The 16,799-nt window shown below is 37.7% G+C and overlaps 2 long non-coding RNA genes across 4 annotated transcripts; one reads left to right on the top strand and one right to left on the bottom strand.

The window, feature by feature from the left end:
* Positions 1-1,391: 1,391 nt before the first annotated feature.
* On the bottom strand, positions 1,392-12,905 carry LOC125773318 (uncharacterized). Of its 3 annotated transcripts, XR_007420033.1 has the most exons (4): positions 9,487-9,595; positions 8,017-8,736; positions 5,315-5,896; positions 1,392-1,917 (listed from the first exon to the last, which is right to left on the bottom strand). It is a non-coding gene; the product is annotated as an uncharacterized LOC125773318 (long non-coding RNA). The 3 variants fall into 3 exon arrangements; XR_007420032.1 differs by lacking the exons at positions 5,315-5,896; positions 9,487-9,595 and adding an exon at positions 12,621-12,905; XR_007420031.1 differs by lacking the exon at positions 5,315-5,896 and having other exon boundaries at positions 9,487-9,843.
* LOC125773315 (uncharacterized) lies at positions 4,467-12,946 on the top strand. Its single transcript, XR_007420030.1, has 3 exons — positions 4,467-4,757; positions 8,091-8,605; positions 12,898-12,946. It is a non-coding gene; the product is annotated as an uncharacterized LOC125773315 (long non-coding RNA).
* The last annotated feature ends 3,853 nt before the right edge of the window (positions 12,947-16,799 follow it).

The raw sequence follows: 16,799 nt of genomic DNA, 5'->3' as shown, positions 1-16,799 counted from the left end.
AATCCTGTGCGGTTGCACATTCCCTGATCAAACCAATTTGATCGTCATCGACATGAAGTCCAATGGTTGCATTTGCTTTCATGTCATGCTTCATCCATTCTGTCGATGGATTTTCCGGCTTTGGCTCTGAAATAACGTACCAGAGTTCCTCCTTCTTTAACAGCATTTCGATCTTGTAGCGCCATGTTTGGTAGTTGTCGTTGGTAAGTTTTGACACAGCTACACGAAACGATTCCATCCTGAATTGTCTTTTGTTCGTTTGTATCCTCGAACAAGAATCCCTTGCAATCCGCAATAAACCACAAATTCAGAAAATCACGCTACTTCCTAGGCGACTGGGCCCATAACCTGTTGTTATTTAGCTGTTTCAGCTTACGTAAGCTTAGGAACAAAAGGTACACGTCTGACACGCTTGAAGGTCCGAGCTCAACAACCAAATTCATTCTTTATTAAGCGGCGTTTACACACAAGGCTTAAGCTACACTTACACGTTAAGTTCTTCGCTTTAGTTCACACATTCTAATTCAATTCTCAACAAGTTGATATTTTCGGTCAAAGTTGATGTTTTTGGTCAATGTTGGTGGAAACTTGAAGTTTGCGACCAAAGTTGATGTTTTCGGTCAAAGTTGATGTTTTTGGTCAATGTTGGTGGAAACTTGAAGTTTACAACCAAAGTTGATGTTTTCGGTCAATGTTGATGTTTTTGGTCAATGTTGCTGGAAACTTGAAGTTTACAACCAAAGTTGATGTTTTCGGTCAAAGTTGATGTTTTTGGTCAATGTTGGTGGAAACTTGAAGTTTGCGACCAAAGTTGATGTTTTCGGTCAAAGTTGATGTTTTTGGTCAATGTTGGTGGAAACTTGAAGTTTGCGACCAAAGTTGATGTTTTCGGTCAAAGTAGATGTTTTTGGTCAAAGTTGGTGGAAACATGAATTTTGCGACCAAAGTTGATGTTTTCGGTCAAAGTTGATGTTTTTGGTCAAAGTTGATGGTTTTGGTGAAAGTTGGTGGAAACTGGAAGTTTGCAACCAAAGATTATGATTTCGGTCAAAGTAGATGTTTTTGGTCAAAGTTGGTGGAAACTGGAAGTTTGCAACCAAAGATGATGATTTCGGTCAAAGTAGATATTTTTGGTCAAAGTTGGTGGAAACTGGAAGTTTGCCACCAAAGTTGATGTTTTCGGTCAAAGTTGATGTTTTTGGTCAATGTTGGTGGAAACTTGAAGTTTACAACCAAAGTTGAAGTTTTCGGTCAAAGTTGATGTTTTTGGTCAAAGTTGGTGGAAACTGGAAGTTTGCAACCAAAGATGATGATTTCGGTCAAAGTTGATGTTTTTGATCAAAGTTGGTGGAAGCTCGAGGTTTGCGACCAAAGTTGATGTTTTCGGTCAAAATTGGTGGAAACATGAATTTTGCGACCAAAGTTGATGTTTTCGGTCAAAGTTGATGTTTTTGGTCAATGTTGGTGGAAACTTGAAGTTTACAACCAAAGTTGATGTTTTCGGTCAAAGTTGATGTTTTTGGTCAAAGTTGGTGGAAACTGGAAGTTTGCAACCAAAGATGATGATTTCGGTCAAAGTAGATGTTTTTGGTCAAAGTTGGTGGAAACTGGAAGCTTGCAACCAAAGATGATGATTTCGGTCAAAGTTGATGTTTTTGATCAAAGTTGGTGGAAACTCGAGGTTTGCGACCAAAGTTGATGTTTTCGGTCAAAGTAGATGTTTTTGGTCAAAGTTGGTGGAAACATGAATTTTGCGACCAAAGTTGATGTTTTCGGTCAAAGTTGATGTTTTCGGTCAAAGTTGATGTTTTTGGTCAAAGTTGATGTTTTTGGTCAAAGTTGGTGGAAACTGGAAGTTTGCAACCAAAGTTGATGTTTTCGGTCAAAGTTGATGTTTTTGGTCAAAGTTGGTGGAAACTGGAAGTTTGCAACCAAAGATGATGATTTCGGTCAAAGTTGATGTTTTTGATCAAAGTTGGTGGAAAATCGAGGTTTGCGACCAAAGTTGATGTTTTCGGTCAAAGTAGATGTTTTTGGTCAAAGTTGGTGGAAACATGAATTTTGCGACCAAAGTTGATGTTTTCGGTCAAAGTTGATGATTTCGGTCAAAGTAGATGTTTTTGGTCAAAGTTGGTGGAAACTGGAAGATTCCAACCAAAGATGATGATTTCGGTCAAAGTTGATGTTTTTTCACAAAGTTGGTGGAAACTGGAAGTTTCCAACCAAAGGTGATGATTTCGGTCAAAGTTGATGTTTTTGATCAAAGTTGGTGGAAACTCGAGGTTTGCGACCAAAGTTGATGTTTTCGGTCAAAGTTGATGTTTTTGGTCAAAGTTGGTGGAAACATGAATTTTGCGACCAAAGTTGATGTTTTCGGTCAAAGTTGATGTTTAAATGTTTTTGATCAAAGTTGGTGGAAACTGGAAGATTGCAACCAAAGAAGATGATTTCGGTCAAAGTTGATGTTTTTGGTCAAAGTTGGTGGAAACTGGAAGTTTCCAACCAAAGGTGATGATTTCGGTCAAAGTAGATGTTTTTGGTCAAAGTTGGTGGAAACTGGAAGTTTGCAACCAACGATGATGATTTCGGTCAAAGTAGATGTTTTTGGTCAAAGTTGGTGGAAACTGGAAGTTTGCAACCAAAGATGATGATTTCGGTCAAAGTAGATGTTTTTGGTCAAAGTTGGTGGAAACTGGAAGTTTGCAACCAAAGATGATGATTTCGGTCAAAATAGATGTTTTTGGTCAAAGTTGGTGGAAACTGGAAGTTTGCAACCAAAGATGATGATTTCGGTCAAAGTAGATGTTTTTGGTCAAAGTTGGTGGAAACTTGAAGTTTGCAACCAAAGATGATGATTTCGGTCAAAGTAGATGTTTTTGGTCAAAGTTGGTGGAAACTGGAAGTTTGCAACCAAAGATGATGATTTCGGTCAAAGTTGATGTTTTTGGTCAATGTTGGTGGAAACTTGAAGTTTGCGACCAAAGTTGATGTTTTCGGTCAAAGTTGATGTTTTTGGTCAATGTTGGTGGAAACTTGAAGTTTGCGACCAAAGTTGATGTTTTCGGTCAAAGCTGTTGTTTTTGGTCAATGTTGGTGGAAACTTGAAGTTTGCAACCAAATTTGATGTTTTCGGTGAAAGTTGATGTTTGTGGTCAATGTTGGTGGAAACTTGAAGTTTGCGACCAAAGTTGATGTTTTCGGTCAAAGTTGATGTTTTTGGTCAATGTTGATGGAAACTTGAAGTTTGCGACCAAAGTTGATGTTTTCGGTCAAAGTTGTTGTTTTTTGGTCAATGTTGGTGGAAACTTGAAGTTTGCGACCAAAGTTGATGTTTTCGGTGAAAGTTGATGTTTTTGGTCAATGTTGGTGGAAACTTGAAGTTTGCGACCAAAGTTGATGTTTTCGGTCAGGTTGTTGTTTTTGGTCAATGTTGGTGGAAACTTGAAGTTTGCAACCAAATTTGATGTTTTCGGCGAAAGTTGATGTTTGTGGTCAATGTTGGTGGAAACTTAAAGTTTGCGACCAAAGTTGATGTTTTCGGTCAAAGTTGATGTTTGTGGTCAATGTTGGTGGAAACTTGAAGTTTGCGACCAAAGTTGATGTTTTCGGTCAAAGTTGATGTTTTTGGTCAATGTTGGTGGAAACTTGAAGTTTGCGACCAAAGTTGATGTTTTCGGTCAAAGTTGATGTTTTTGGTCAATGTTGGTGGAAACTTGAAGTTTGCCACCAAATTTGATGTTTTCGGTGAAAGTTGATGTTTTTGGTCAATGTTGGTGAAAACTTGAAGTTTGCGACCAAAGTTGATGTTTTCGGTCAAAGTTGATGTTTTTGGTCAATGTTGGTGGAAACTTGAAGTTTGCGACCAAAGTTGATGATTTCGGTCAAAGTTGTTGTTTTTGGTCAATGTTGGTGGAAACTTGAAGTTTGCCACCAAATTTGATGTTTTCGGTGAAAGTTGATGTTTTTGGTCAATGTTGGTGGAAACTTGAAGTTTGCCACCAAATTTGATGTTTTCGGTGAAAGTTGATGTTTTTGGTCAATGTTGGTGGAAACTTGAAGTTTGCGACCAAAGTTGATGTTTTCGGTCAAAGTTGATGTTTTTGGTCAATGTTGGTGGAAACTTGAAGTTTACAACCAAAGTTGATGTTTTCGGTCAAAGTTGATGTTTTTGGTCAATGTTGGTGGAAACTTGAAGTTTGCGACCAAAGTTGATGTTTTCGGTCAAAGTTGTTGTTTTTGGTCAATGTTGGTGGAAACTTGAAGTTTGCGACCAAAGTTGATGTTTTCGGTCAAAGTTGATGTTTTTGGTCAATGTTGGTGGAAACTTGAAGTTTGCGACCAAAGTTGATGTTTTCGGTCAAAGTAGATGTTTTTCGTCAAAGTTGGTGGAAACATGAATTTTGCGACCAAAGTTGATGTTTTCGGTCAAAGTTGATGTTTTTGGTCAAAGTTGATGGTTTTGGTGAAAGTTGGTGGAAACTGGAAGTTTGCAACCAAAGCAGATGATTTCGGTCAAAGTAGATGTTTTTGGTCAAAGTTGGTGGAAACTGGAAGTTTGCAACCAAAGATGATGATTTCGGTCAAAGTAGATGTTTTTGGTCAAAGTTGGTGGAAACTGGAAGTTTGCAACCAAAGTTGATGTTTTCGGTCAAAGTTGATGTTTTTGGTCAATGTTGGTGGAAACTTGAAGTTTACAACCAAAGTTGATGTTTTCGGTCAAAGTTGATGTTTTTGGTCAAAGTTGGTGGAAACTGGAAGTTTGCAACCAAAAATGATGATTTCGGTCAAAGTTGATGTTTTTGATCAAAGTTGGTGGAAACTCGAGGTTTGCGACCAAAGTTGATGTTTTCGGTCAAAGTAGATGTTTTTGGTCAAAATTGGTGGAAACATGAATTTTGCGACCAAAGTTGATGTTTTCGGTCAAAGTTGATGTTTTTGGTCAATGTTGGTGGAAACTTGAAGTTTGCCACCAAATTTGATGTTTTCGGTCAAAGTTGATGTTTTTGATCAAAGTTGGTGGAAAATCGAGGTTTGCGACCAAAGTTGATGTTTTCGGTCAAAGTAGATGTTTTTGGTCAAAGTTGGTGGAAACATGAATTTTGCGACCAAAGATGATGTTTTCGGTCAAAGTTGATGATTTCGGTCAAAGTAGATGTTTTTGGTCAAAGTTGGTGGAAACTGGAAGATTCCAACCAAAGATGATGATTTCGGTCAAAGTTGATGTTTTTTCACAAAGTTGGTGGAAACTGGAAGTTTGCAACCAAAGATGATGATTTCGGTCAAAGTAGCTGTTTTTGGTCAAAGTTGGTGGAACCTGGAAGTTTGCAACCAAAGATGATGATTTCGGTCAAAGTTGATGTTTTTGATCAAAGTTGGTGGAAACTCGAGGTTTGCGAAAAAAGTTGATGTTTTCGGTCAAAGTTGATGTTTATGGTCAAAGTTGGTGGAAACATGAATTTTGCGACCAAAGTTGATGTTTTCGGTCAAAGTTGATGTTTTTGGTCAAAGTTGATGTTTTTGGTCAAAGTTGGTGGAAACTTGAAGTTTGCAACCAAAGTTGATGATTTCGGTCAAAGTAGATGTTTTTGGTCAAAGTTGGTGGAAACTGGAAGTTTGCAACCAAAGATGATGATTTCGGTCAAAGTTGATGTTTTTGATCAAAGTTGGTGGAAACTCGAGGTTTGCGACCAAAGTTGATGTTTTCGGTCAAAGTTGATGTTTTTGGTCAAAGTTGGTGGAAACATGAATTTTGCGACCAAAGTTGATGTTTTCGGTCAAAGTTGATGTTTTTGGTCAAAGTAAATGTTTTTGATCAAAGTTGGTGGAAACTGGAAGTTTGCAACCAAAGAAGATGATTTCGGTCAAAGTTGATGTTTTTGGTCAAAGTTGGTGGAAACTGGAAGTTTCCAACCAAAGATGATGATTTCGGTCAAAGTAGATGTTTTTGGTCAAAGTTGGTGGAAACTGGAAGTTTGCAACCAAAGATGATGATTTCGGTCAAAGTAGATGTTTTTGGTCAAAGTTGGTGGAAACTGGAAGTTTGCAACCAAAGATGATGATTTCGGTCGAAGTAGATGTTTTTGGTCAAAGTTGGTGGAAACTTGAAGTTTACAACCAAAGTTGATGTTTTTGGTCAAAGTTGATGTTTTTGGTTGATTTTGGAGAAAACTTGAAGTTTGCGACCAAAGTTGATGTTTTCGGTCAAAGTTGATGTTTTTGGTCAAAGTTGGTGGAAACTTGAAGTTTGCGACCAAAGTTGATGATTTCGGTCAAAGTTGTTGTTTTTGGTCAATGTTGGTGGAAACTTGAAGTTTGCCACCAAATTTGATGTTTTCGGTGAAAGTTGATGTTTTTGGTCAATGTTGGTGGAAACTTGAAGTTTGCCACCAAATTTGATGTTTTCGGTGAAAGTTGATGTTTTTGGTCAATGTTGGTGGAAACTTGAAGTTTGCGACCAAAGTTGATGTTTTCGGTCAAAGTTGATGTTTTTGGTCAATGTTGGTGGAAACTTGAAGTTTACAACCAAAGTTGATGTTTTCGGTCAAAGTTGATGTTTTTGGTCAATGTTGGTGGAAACTTGAAGTTTGCGACCAAAGTTGATGTTTTCGGTCAAAGTTGTTGTTTTTGGTCAATGTTGGTGGAAACTTGAAGTTTGCGACCAAAGATGATGTTTTCGGTCAAAGTTGATGTTTTTGGTCAATGTTGGTGGAAACTTGAAGTTTGCGACCAAAGTTGATGTTTTCGGTCAAAGTAGATGTTTTTGGTCAAAGTTGGTGGAAACATGAATTTTGCGACCAAAGTTGATGTTTTCGGTCAAAGTTGATGTTTTTGGTCAAAGTTGATGGTTTTGGTGAAAGTTGGTGGAAACTGGAAGTTTGCAACCAAAGATGATGATTTCGGTCAAAGTAGATGTTTTTGGTCAAAGTTGGTGGAAACTGGAAGTTTGCAACCAAAGATGATGATTTCGGTCAAAGTAGATGTTTTTGGTCAAAGTTGGTGGAAACTGGAAGTTTGCCACCAAAGTTGATGTTTTCGGTCAAAGTTGATGTTTTTGGTCAATGTTGGTGGAAACTGGAAGTTTGCGACCAAAGTTGATGTTTTCGGTCAAAGTAGATGTTTTTGGTCAAAATTTTTGGAAACATGAATTTTGCGACCAAAGTTGATGTTTTCGGTCAAAGTTGATGTTTTTGGTCAATGTTGGTGGAAACTTGAAGTTTACAACCAAAGTTGATGTTTTCGGTCAAAGTTGATGTTTTTGGTCAAAGTTGGTGGAAACTGGAAGTTTGCAACCAAAGATGATGATTTCGGTCAAAGTAGATGTTTTTGGTCAAAGTTGGTGGAAACTGGAAGTTTGCAACCAAAGATGATGATTTCGGTCAAAGTTGATGTTTTTGATCAAAGTTGGTGGAAATTCGAGGTTTGCGACCAAAGTTGATGTTTTCGGTCAAAGTAGATGTTTTTGGTCAAAGTTGGTGGAAACATGAATTTTGCGACGAAGTTGATGTTTTTCGGTCAAAGTTGATGTTTTCGGTCAAAGTTGATGTTTTTGGTCAAAGTTGATGTTTTTGGTCAAAGTTGGTGGAAACTGGAAGTTTGCAACCAAAGATGATGATTTCGGTCAAAGTTGATGTTTTTGGTCAAAGTTGGTGGAAACTGGAAGTTTGCAACCAAAGATGATGATTTCGGTCAAAGTTGATGTTTTTTGATCAAAGTTGGTGGAAAATCGAGGTTTGCGACCAAAGTTGATGTTTTCGGTCAAAGTAAATGTTTTTGGTCAAAGTTGGTGGAAACATGAATTTTGCGACCAAAGTTGATGTTTTCGGTCAAAGTTGATGATTTCGGTCAAAGTAGATGTTTTTGGTCAACGTTGGTGGAAACTGGAAGATTTCCAACCAAAGATGATGATTTCGGTCAAAGTTGATGTTTTTTTCACAAAGTTGGTGGAAACTGGAAGTTTGTCAACCAAAGATGATGATTTCGGTCAAAGTAGCTGTTTTTGGTCAAAGTTGGTGGAACCTGGAAGTTTGCAACCAAAGATGATGATTTCGGTCAAAGTTGATGTTTTTGATCAAAGTTGGTGGAAACTCGAGGTTTGCGACCAAAGTTGATGTTTTCGGTCAAAGTAGATGTTTTTGGCCAAAGTTGGTGGAAACATGAATTTTGCGACCAAAGTTGATGTTTTCGGTCAAAGTTGATGTTTTTGGTCAAAGTTGATGTTTTTGGTCAAAGTTGGTGGAAACTTGAAGTTTGCAACCAAAGTTGATGATTTCGGTCAAAAGTAGATGTTTTTGGTCAAAGTTGGTGGAAACTGGAAGTTTGCAACCAAAGATGATGATTTCGGTCAAAGTTGATGTTTTTGATCAAAGTTGGTGGAAACTCGAGGTTTGCGACCAAAGTTGATGTTTTCGGTCAAAGTTGATGTTTTTGGTCAAAGTTGGTGGAAACATGAATTTTGCGACCAAAGTTGATGTTTTCGGTCAAAGTTGATGTTTTTGGTCAAAGTTGATGTTTTTGATCAAAGTTGGTGGAAACTGGAAGTTTGCAACCAAAGATGATGATTTCGGTCAAAGTTGATGTTTTTGGTCAAAGTTGGTGGAAACTGGAAGTTTCCAACCAAAGATGATGATTTCGGTCAAAGTAGATGTTTTTGGTCAAAGTTGGTGGAAACTGGAAGTTTGCAACCAAAGATGATGATTTCGGTCAAAGTAGATGTTTTTGGTCAAAGTTGGTGGGAAACTGGAAGTTTGCAAACCAAAGATGATGATTTCGGTCAAAGTAGATGTTTTTGGTCAAAGTTGGTGGAAACTGGAAGTTTGCAACCAAAGATGATGATTTCGGTCAAAATAGATGTTTTTGGTCAAAGTTGGTGGGAACTGGAAGTTTCCAACCAAAGATGATGGTTTCGGTCAAAGTAGATGTTTTTGGTCAAAGTTGGTGGAAACTGGAAGTTTGCAACCAAAGATGATGATTTCGGTCAAAGTAGATGTTTGTGGTCAAAGTTGGTGGAAACTGGAAGTTTCCAACCAAAGATGATGATTTCGGTCAAAGTTGATGTTTTTGGTCAAAGTTGGTGGAAACTCGAGGTTTACGACCAAAGTTGATGTTTTCGGTCAAAGTAGATGTTTTTGGTCAAAGTTGGTGGATACATGAATTTTGCGACCAAAGTTGATGTTTTCGGTCAAAGTTGTTGTTTTTGGTCAATGTTGGTGGAAACTTGAAGTTTGCAACCAAATTTGATGTTTTCGGTGAAAGTTGATGTTTGTGGTCAATGTTGGTGGAAACTTGAAGTTTGCGACCAAAGTTGATGTTTTCGGTCAAAGTAGATGTTTTTGGTCAATGTTGGTGGAAACTTGAAGTTTGCGACCAAAGTTGATGTTTTCGGTCAAAGTTGATGTTTTTGGTCAATGTTGGTGGAAACTTGAAGTTTGCGACCAAAGTTGATGTTTTCGGTCAAAGTTGATGTTCTTGGTCAAAGTTGGTGGAAACTGGAAGTTTGCAACCAAAGATGATGATTTCGGTCAAAGTAGATGTTTTTGGTCAAAGTTGGTGGAAACTGGAAGTTTGCAACCAAAGATGATGATTTCGGTCAAAGTAGATGGTTTTGGTCAAAGTTGGTGGAAACTGGAAGTTTGCAACCAAAGATGATGATTTCGGTCAAAGTAGATGTTTTTGGTCAAAGTTGGTGGAAACTTGAAGTTTGCGACCAAAGTTGATGTTTTCGGTGAAAGTTGATGTTTTTGGTCAATGTTGGTGGAAACTTGAAGTTTACAACCAAAGTTGATGTTTTCGGTCAAAGTTGATGTTTTCGGTCAATGTTGGTGGAAACTTGAAGTTTGCGACCAAATTTGATGTTTTGGTGAAAGTTGATGTTTGTGGTCAATGTTGGTGGAAACTTGAAGTTTGCGACCAAAGTTGATGTTTTCGGTCAAAGTTGATGTTTTTGGTCAATGTTGGTGGAAACTTGAAGTTTGCGACCAAAGTTAATGTTTTCGGTCAAAGTTGATGTTTTTGGTCAATGTTGGTGGAAACTTGAAGTTTGCGACCAAAGTTGATGTTTTCGGTCAAAGTTGATGTTTGTGGTCAATGTTGGTGGAAACTTGAAGTTTGCGACCAAAGTTGATGTTTTCGGTTAAAGTTGTTGTTTTTGGTCAATGTTGGTGGAAACTTGAAGTTTGCAACCAAATTTGATGTTTTCGGTCGAAGTTGATGTTTGTGGTCAATGTTGGTGGAAACTTGAAGTTTGCGACCAAAGTTGATGTTTTCGGTCAAAGTTGATGTTTGTGATCAATGTTGGTGGAAACTTGAAGTTTGCGACCAAAGGTGATGTTTTCGGTCAAAGTTGATGTTTTTGGTCAATGTTGGTGGAAACTTGAAGTTTGCGACCAAAGTTGATGTTTTCGGTCAAAGTTGATGTTTTTGGTCAATGTTGGTGGAAACTTGAAGTTTACAACCAAAGTTGATGTTTTTGGTCAAAGTTGTTGTTTTTGGTCAATGTTGGTGGAAACTTGAAGTTTGCAACCAAATTTGATGTTTTCGGTGAAAGTTGATGTTTGTGGTCAATTTTGGTGGAAACTTGAAGTTTGCGACCAAAGTTGATGTTTTCGGTCAAAGTAGATGTTTTTGGTCAATGTTGGTGGAAACTTGAAGTTTACAACCAAAGTTGATGTTTTCGGTCAAAGTTGATGTTTTTGGTCAATGTTGGTGGAAACTTGAAGTTTGCGACCAAAGTTGATGTTTTCGGTCAAAGTTGTTGTTTTTGGTCAATGTTGGTGGAAACTTGAAGTTTGCGACCAAAGTTGATGTTTTCGGTCAAAGTTGATGTTTTTGGTCAATGTTGGTGGAAACTTGAAGTTTGCGACCAAAGTTGATGTTTTCGGTCAAAGTTGTTGTTTTTGGTCAATGTTGGTGGAAACTTGAAGTTTGCGACCAAAGTTGATGTTTTCGGTCAAAGTTGATGTTTTTGGTCAAAGTTGATGTTTTTGGTCAAAGTTGGTGGAAACTGGAAGTTTGCAACCAAAGTTGATGATTTCGGTCAAAGTTGATGTTTTTGGTCAAAGTTGGTGGAAACTGGAAGTTTGCAACCAAAGATGATGATTTCGGTCAAAGTTGATGTTTTTGATCAAAGTTGGTGGAAAATCGAGGTTTGCGACCAAAGTTGATGTTTTCGGTCAAAGTAGATGTTTTTGGTCAAAGTTGGTGGAAACATGAATTTTGCGACCAAAGTTGATGTTTTCGGTCAAAGTTGATGATTTCGGTCAAAGTAGATGTTTTTGGTCAAAGTTGGTGGAAACTGGAAGATTCCAACCAAAGATGATGATTTCGGTCAAAGTTGATGTTTTTTCACAAAGTTGGTGGAAACTGGAAGTTTGCAACCAAAGATGATGATTTCGGTCAAAGTTGATGTTTTTGATCAAAGTTGGTGGAAACTCGAGGTTTGCGACCAAAGTTGATGTTTTCGGTCAAAGTTGATGTTTTTGGTCAAAGTTGGTGGAAACATGAATTTTGCGACCAAAGTTGATGTTTTCGGTCAAAGTTGATGTTTTTGGTCAAAGTAAATGTTTTTGATCAAAGTTGGTGGAAACTGGAAGTTTGCAACCAAAGAAGATGATTTCGGTCAAAGTTGATGTTTTTGGTCAAAGTTGGTGGAAACTGGAAGTTTCCAACCAAAGATGATGATTTCGGTTAAAGTAGATGTTTTTGGTCAAAGTTGGTGGAAACTGGAAGTTTGCAAAAAAGGTGATGATTTCGGTCAAAGTAGATGTTTTTGGTCAAAGTTGGTGGAAACTGGAAGTTTGCAACCAAAGATGATGATTTCGGTCGAAGTAGATGTTTTTGGTCAAAGTTGGTGGAAACTTGAAGTTTACAACCATAGTTGATGTTTTTGGTCAAAGTTGATGTTTTTGGTCAATGTTGGTGAAAACTTGAAGTTTGCGACCAAAGTTGATGTTTTCGGTCAAAGTTGATGTTTTTGGTCAAAGTTGGTGGAAACTTGAAGTTTGCGACCAAAGTTGATGATTTCGGTCAAAGTTGTTGTTTTTGGTCAATGTTGGTGGAAACTTGAAGTTTGCCACCAAATTTGATGTTTTCGGTGAAAGTTGATGTTTTTGGTCAATGTTGGTGGAAACTTGAAGTTTGCCACCAAATTTGATGTTTTCGGTGAAAGTTGATGTTTTTGGTCAATGTTGGTGGAAACTTGAAGTTTGCCACCAAATTTGATGTTTTCGGTCAAAGTTGATGTTTTTGGTCAATGTTGGTGGAAACTTGAAGTTTGCGACCAAAGTTGATGTTTTCGGTCAAAGTTGTTGTTTTTGGTCAATGTTGGTGGAAACTTGAAGTTTGCGACCAAAGATGATGTTTTCGGTCAAAGTTGATGTTTTTGGTCAATGTTGGTGGAAACTTGAAGTTTGCGACCAAAGTTGATGTTTTCGGTCAAAGTAGATGTTTTTGGTCAAAGTTGGTGGAAACATGAATTTTGCGACCAAAGTTGATGTTTTCGGTCAAAGTTGATGTTTTTGGTCAAAGTTGATGGTTTTGGTGAAAGTTGGTGGAAACTGGAAGTTTGCAACCAAAGATGATGATTTCGGTCAAAGTAGATGTTTTTGCTCAAAGTTGGTGGAAACTGGAAGTTTGCAACCAAAGATGATGATTTCGGTCAAAGTAGATGTTTTTGGTCAAAGTTGGTGGAAACTGGAAGTTTGCCACCAAAGTTGATGTTTTCGGTCAAAGTTGATGTTTTTGGTCAATGTTGGTGGAAACTTGAAGTTTACAACCAAAGTTGAAGTTTTCGGTCAAAGTTGATGTTTTTGGTCAAAGTTGGTGGAAACTGGAAGTTTGCAACCAAAGATGATGATTTCGGTCAAAGTTGATGTTTTTGATCAAAGTTGGTGGAAACTCGAGGTTTGCGACCAAAGTTGATGTTTTCGGTCAAAGTAGATGTTTTTGGTCAAAATTGGTGGAAACATGAATTTTGCGACCAAAGTTGATGTTTTCGGTCAAAGTTGATGTTTTTGGTCAATGTTGGTGGAAACTTGAAGTTTACAACCAAAGTTGATGTTTTCGGTCAAAGTTGATGTTTTTGGTCAAAGTTGGTGGAAACTGGAAGTTTGCAACCAAAGATGATGATTTCGGTCAAAGTAGATGTTTTTGGTCAAAGTTGGTGGAAACTGGAAACTTGCAACCAAAGATGATGATTTCGGTCAAAGTTGATGTTTTTGATCAAAGTTGGTGGAAACTGGAAGTTTGCAACCAAAGATGATGATTTCGGTCAAAATAGATGTTTTTGGTCAAAGTTGGTGGAAACTGGAAGTTTGCAACCAAAGATGATGATTTCGGTCAAAGTAGATGTTTTTGGTCAAAGTTGGTGGAAACTGGAAGTTTGCAACCAAAGATGATGATTTCGGTCAAAGTAGATGTTTTTGGTCAAAGTTGGTGGAAACTGGAAGTTTCCAACCAAAGATGATGATTTCGGTCAAAGTTGATGTTTTTGGTCAAAGTTGGTGGAAACTCGAGGTTTACGACCAAAGTTGATGTTTTCGGTCAAAGTAGATGTTTTTGGTCAAAGTTGGTGGAAACATGAATTTTGCGACCAAAGTTGATGTTTTCGGTCAAAGTTGTTGTTTTTGGTCAATGTTGGTGGAAACTTGAAGTTTGCAACCAAATTTGATGTTTTCGGTGAAAGTTGATGTTTGTGGTCAATGTTGGTGGAAACTTGAAGTTTGCGACCAAAGTTGATGTTTTCGGTCAAAGTTGATGTTTTTGGTCAATGTTGGTGGAAACTTGAAGTTTGCGACCAAAGTTAATGTTTTCGGTCAAAGTTGATGTTTTTGGTCAATGTTGGTGGAAACTGGAAGTTTGCAACCAAAGATGATGATTTCGGTCAAAGTTGATGTTTTTGATCAAAGTTGGTGGAAACTCGAGGTTTGCGACCAAAGTTGATGTTTTCGGTCAAAGTAGATGTTTTTGGTCAAAGTTGGTGGAAACATGAATTTTGCAACCAAAGTTGATGTTTTCGGTCAAAGTTGTTGTTTTTGGTCAATGTTGGTGGAAACTTGAAGTTTGCAACCAAATTTGATGTTTTCGGTGAAAGTTGATGTTTGTGGTCAATGTTGGTGGAAACTTGAAGTTTGCGACCAAAGTTGATGTTTTCGGTCAAAGTTGATGTTTTTGGTCAAAGTTGATGATTTTGTTCAAAGTTGATGGAAACTTGAAGTTTGCAACCAAAGATGATGATTTCGGTCAAAGTTGATGTTTTTGGTCAAAGTTGGTGGAAACTGGAAGTTTGCAACCAAAGATGATGATTTCGGTCAAAGTAGATGTTTTGGTCAAAAGTTGGTGGAAACTGGAAGTTTGCAACCAAAGATGATGATTTCGGTCAAAGTAGATGGTTTTGGTCAAAGTTGGTGGAAACTGGAAGTTTGCAACCAAAGATGATGATTTCGGTCAAAGTAGATGTTTTTGGTCAATGTTGGTGGAAACTGGAAGTTTCCAACCAAAAATGATGTTTTCGGTCAAAGTTGATGTTTTTGGTCAAAGTTGGTGAAACTTGAAGTTTGCAACCAAAGATGATGATTTCGGTCAAAGTAGATGTTTTTTGATCAAAGTTGGTGGAAACTGGAAGTTTGCAACCAAAGATGATGATTTCGGTGAAAGTAGATGTTTTTGGTCAATGTTGGTGGAAACTTGAAGTTTGCGACCAAAGTTGATGTTTTCGGTGAAGGTTGATGTTTTTGGTCAATGTTGGTGGAAACTTGAAGTTTGCGACCAAAGTTGATGTTTTCGGTCAAAGTTGTTGTTTTTGGTCAATGTTGGTGGAAACTTGAAGTTTGCGACCAAATTTGATGTTTTCGGTGAAAGTTGATGTTTGTGGTCAATGTTGGTGGAAACTTGAAGTTTGCGACCAAAGTTGATGTTTTCGGTCAAAGTTGATGTTTTTGGTCAATGTTGGTGGAAACTTGAAGTTTGCGACCAAAGTTAATGTTTTCGGTCAAAGTTGATGTTTTTGGTCAATGTTGTGGAAACTTGAAGTTTGCAAACCAAATTTGATGTTTTCGGTCGAAGTTGATGTTTGTGGTCAATGTTGGTGGAAACTTGAAGTTTGCGACCAAAGTTGATGTTTTCGGTCAAAGTTGATGTTTGTGATCAATGTTGGTGGAAACTTGAAGTTTGCGACCAAAGTTGATGTTTTCGGTCAAAGTTGATGTTTTTGGTCAATGTTGGTGGAAACTTGAAGTTTGCGACCAAAGTTGATGTTTTCGGTCAAAGTTGATGTTTTTGGTCAATGTTGGTGGAAACTTGAAGTTTACAACCAAAGTTGATGTTTTTGGTCAAAGTTGTTGTTTTTGGTCAATGTTGGTGGAAACTTGAAGTTTGCAACCAAATTTGATGTTTTCGGTGAAAGTTGATGTTTGTGGTCAATTTTGGTGGAAACTTGAAGTTTGCGACCAAAGTTGATGTTTTCGGTCAAAGTTGATGTTTTTGGTCAATGTTGCTGGAAACTGGAAGTTTACAACCAAAGTTGATGTTTTCGGTCAAAGTTGATGTTTTTGGTCAATGTTGGTGGAAACTTGAAGTTTGCGACCAAAGTTGATGTTTTCGGTCAAAGTTGGTGGAAACTTGAAGTTTACAACCAAAGTTGATGTTTTCGGTCAAAGTTGATGTTTTTGGTCAATGTTGGTGGAAACTTGAAGTTTGCGACCAAAGTTGATGTTTTCGGTCAAAGTTGATGTTTTTGGTCAATGTTGGTGGAAACTTGAAGTTTGCGACCAAAGTTGATGTTTTCGGTCAAAGCTGTTGTTTTTGGTTAATGTTGGTGGAAACTTGAAGTTTGCAACCAAATTTGATGTTTTCGGTGAAAGATGATGTTTGTGGTCAATGTTGGTGGAAACTTGAAGTTTGCGACCAAAGTTGATGTTTTCGGTCAAAGTTGATGTTTTTGGTCAATGTTGGTGGAAACTTGAAGTTTGCGACCAAAGTTGATGCTTTCGGTCAAAGTTGTTGTTTTTGGTCAATGTTGGTGGAAACTTGAAGTTTGCGACCAAAAATGATGTTTTCGGTGAAAGTTGATGTTTTTGGTCAATGTTGGTGGAAACTTGAAGTTTGCGACCAAAGTTGATGTTTTCGGTCAAAGTTGATGTTTTTGGTCAATGTTGGTGAAAACTTGAAGTTTGCGACCAAAGTTGATGTTTTCGGTCAAAGTTGATGTTTTTTGGTCAATGTTGGTGGAAACTTGAAGTTTGCGACCAAAGTTGATGTTTTCGGTCAAAGTTGATGTTTTTGGTCAATGTTGGTGGAAACTTGAAGTTTACAACCAAAGTTGATGTTTTCGGTCAAAGTTGATGTTTTTGGTCAATGTTGGTGGAAACTTGAAGTTTGCGACCAAAGTTGATGTTTTCGGTGAAAGTTGATGTTTTTGGTCAATGTTGGTGGAAACTTGAAGTTTGCGACCAAAGTTGATGTTTTCGGTCAAAGCTGTTGTTTTTGGTCAATGTTGGTGGAAACTTGAAGTTTGCAACCAAATTTGATTTTTTCGGTGAAAGTTGATGTTTGTGGGTCAATGTTGGTGGAAACTTGAAGTTTGCGACCAAAGTTGATGTTTTCGGTCAAAGTTGATGTTTTTGGTCAATGTTGGTGGAAACTTGAAGTTTGCGACCAAAGTTGATGCTTTCGGTCAAAGTTGTTGTTTTTGGTCAATGTTGGTGGAACTTGAAGTTTGCAACCAAATTTGTTGTTTTCGGTGAAAGTTGATGTTTGTGGTCAATGTTGGTGGAAACTTGAAGTTTGCGACCAAAGTTGATGTTTTC

This window comes from Anopheles funestus (genome assembly GCF_943734845.2).
Source record: "Anopheles funestus chromosome X unlocalized genomic scaffold, idAnoFuneDA-416_04 X_unloc_3, whole genome shotgun sequence".
Lineage (NCBI taxonomy): Eukaryota > Metazoa > Arthropoda > Insecta > Diptera > Culicidae > Anopheles > Anopheles funestus.
Note: the sequence above shows the minus strand (reverse complement) of the source record. Positions and strands in the feature narration are given on the sequence as shown.